The sequence below is a fragment of the Sceloporus occidentalis genome, unplaced genomic scaffold (assembly GCF_023333645.1).
Source record: "Sceloporus occidentalis isolate IW3139 unplaced genomic scaffold, rSceOcc1.0.p SCAF_77, whole genome shotgun sequence".
Taxonomy (NCBI): Eukaryota; Metazoa; Chordata; class Lepidosauria; order Squamata; family Phrynosomatidae; genus Sceloporus; species Sceloporus occidentalis.
Window position 1 is genome coordinate 4100481 of NW_028317057.1, and position 3081 is coordinate 4103561.

Genomic DNA, 3081 nt, shown 5'->3' on the forward strand with positions numbered 1-3081 from the left:
CCCCCCCGATCGCTCCTAGGAGCAAAAAAAAAACATGTTTGAAAGACTGCACGTCTTTCAAACATGGCGGCGCCCGCCGCCGAAAAACGGGTTTAGGAAGCGATCGCGAGTCGCTTCCTTTGCTTAGCTGGTGTTGCTAAGATGCCTCAGTATCGAGGCATCTTTGCAACACCTGTTTAGCAAAGGAAGCGACTCGCGATCGCTTCCTAAATGCTCAACTTACCTTCCCGGTGCCGGTGTCTTCGAAACACACGCGGTGTTTCAAGATGGCGGCGCCCATCAAGCCGGGGGGCGGAGCCTGCTGACATCATCGGGGGGGTGTTGCTGGATGTCATGGACATCCAGTGAATAACACCCCTAGTGGTCAGATCACTCATAAGAGTGATCATGATTTGATAAATCAAAGGCAATGTTTTCTAAACATTGCCTTTGATCAGTATTGGATCTGCCTCCCTCCTTCACTTGCTTCTAGTGAGGGAGAGAGACAGATCAGTGTGTTCTGGTATTTCAGGTATTCCCTAATAAAAATATATATATATTGATCCAAAGGCTCTTATAAGAGCCACCCATATAATATTAACCCCTTCATTGCCATTGATCACTGCATAAACAGTGATCTTGCATAGTGGCAATTGTTTTTGGGTTTTTTTTTTTTACATGTTTTTTTACTTTTTTTAGTTTTTTTTACTTTTTTTAGGTTTTTTTTTTATTTTTTATTATAGCCATTAACCCTTTCCTTCCCCACTATTTTTGCTGCAATTCTTACCATGCAGCGGTATACGGCTGAGGAGGCGTATGCCTTTTTGGCCACAGATTCTGAGGCCACTGATACAGCGTCAGATTTTGACGTTGGTCAGTTCACAGATACATCTAGTGATGTATCTGTGGCTGTTAGGACGCCTACCACACGTAGTCGTGGCAGTGCACCAGAGGCATGGGTAGCGCCTAATAGGTACAAGCCAGCTATCCCTCCTTTTTCTGGAATTCCTGGCATCAATATTGATGTTACAGGATTCACTCCACTGCAATTTGTGCAGGTTTTTTTGGGAGACGATGTCTTGGGAGACATTGTCACACAAACAAACATTTATGCCCAGCAGCACCGTGCTGCTAGCCCTAATTCTTTTTGGGCAAAACAGCCATGGACTCCCATTGACGTGCCAGAATTTCTTAAATTCTGGGCACTCACAATGTTAATGGGCATTATAAAAAAGCCCTCCATCCGCTCCTACTGGAGCACCAGCCCCATCTTTAGTACCCCCATTTTTGCCCAAACTATAACTAGGCAAAGGTATGAAATGATTCTTCGTTTCATGCATTTTAGCGACAACAGCCTGTGCCCCCCTAAGGAGGACCCCCAGTTTGATAGGCTGTACAAAATCCGCCCCCTGATTACCCATCTCGCTGCCAGGTTTCCAGAGGTTTATACACCTGGAAAAAATATCTGCGTGGATGAATCCCTAATGAAATATAAAGGAAGGTTGGGATTCAAGCAGTATATTCCTTCCAAGCGCTCCAGGTATGGAGTGAAGGTGTATAAGCTCTGCGAGAGCGAGACAGGATATACTCATGCCTTCCGGGTATACGAGGGTAAGGATAGCTACCTTGACCCTCCAGGTTGCCCAGATCATCTGGGCACCAGTGCCAAGATTGTTTGGGACCTAATATTCCCCCTTATGAACAAAGGCTACCACTTGTATGTAGATAACTTCTATACAAGCGTCCCTTTGTTCAAGCTGCTGTATTGTTTCGATACGGTAGCTTGCGGTTCTATAAAAAAGAACCGCTTGGGTTTCCCACAACGCCTGGTACGAACCCGGCTAGGAAAGGGGGAGACCTCAGCTCTACGCCAAGAGGAGCTTTTGGCATTGAAGTTCCAGGACAGAAAAGAGGTGTGCATGCTGAGCACCATCCACGATGAGAGAACCGTGGAGGTTTCTGTCCGTGGCAGAGCTGGGGTCACTACAAAGCCAGTGTGCATCAGGGCCTATAACAAGCACATGGGTGGAGTTGATCTGTCAGATCAACTCCTACAGCCCTACCTCATTATGAGGAAGACAAAGGCCTGGTACAAGAAGGTTGCAATTTATCTAATGCAAATTGCAACCTATAACGCTTTTTTGCTGCACAAAAAAGCAGACACTGGGCTGAAGCTGTCTTTTTTGCAGTTTCAGCTCGAAGTAATTTCAGGTATCTTGTACCGTGATGCACCTGGTCCCGAAGTAGTGATGGGAACCAACAGAATTGGGGCTACCCATTTTATTTTTAAAATCCCCCCTACAGCAAAGAAGCAGAATCCCCAAAAGAGATGCAGGGTATGCTACAGCAGGGGGCAAAGAAAGGACACCACATTTTACTGTCCAGATTGCCCTGGAAAACCTGCACTCTGTGTCGGTGACTGCTTCAAGCTGTATCACACAGTTTCCCATTTTTAATTTTTTTTTTGTTCCTGCTCCATTTTTGTATTTTTTTTTATTTTTTTGTTACATTTACTGTTTTTTAGCTTTTATTTGCTCCACCATTTTTAAGCGTTTTTATTTGCACTGTCAAGTGACCCCTGTGTCCATTCCGTGGCATGAGGGACCACTTAAGGTGCTAGATCAAATCCCTTCTTGGAGATAGGCCAGGCTTTCTTGTAACCTGTCCCTACTGATAGTTGGGTACAAGCATTTTTCTTTACCCAGATGTAAAATTCCTACTGAATTTGAATTGCTCATGTTCCAAATGTGGCCCTTTTGCCCCCAAACAATCTGACAAACCCATGCATGTGGGGTATCAATGTACTCAGGAGATGTTGCTGGACACATATCTGGGTGTTGTGTGACAGCAACATATACCAGGAGCTGTAATTTCACACCTGAAGTACAAAGTATGTGAAAAAAACACCAAAAACAATTACTATCCCAAACTTTGACAAGGGTTGGTGGTAGGATTAGTGCATGGAAAGGGTTAAACTATCAGCATCTAAAATACCCTGGGGTGTCTAGTTTTCAAAAATATATGGTTTGGTGGGGTAAATTTAATTTGCTGGCTTCAAAGATGCCCCAAATACCACATAGAGACAGAATTACCAGATTCAGA

The 3081-nt window shown here is 44.5% G+C and overlaps 1 non-coding gene across 1 annotated transcript; it reads left to right on the forward strand.

The window, feature by feature from the left end:
• Nucleotides 1-2538: 2538 nt before the first annotated feature.
• On the forward strand, nucleotides 2539-2668 carry LOC149285586 (small nucleolar RNA SNORA35). Its single transcript, XR_016277761.1, has one exon. It is a non-coding gene; the product is annotated as a small nucleolar RNA SNORA35 (small nucleolar RNA).
• Nucleotides 2669-3081: the final 413 nt, after the last annotated feature.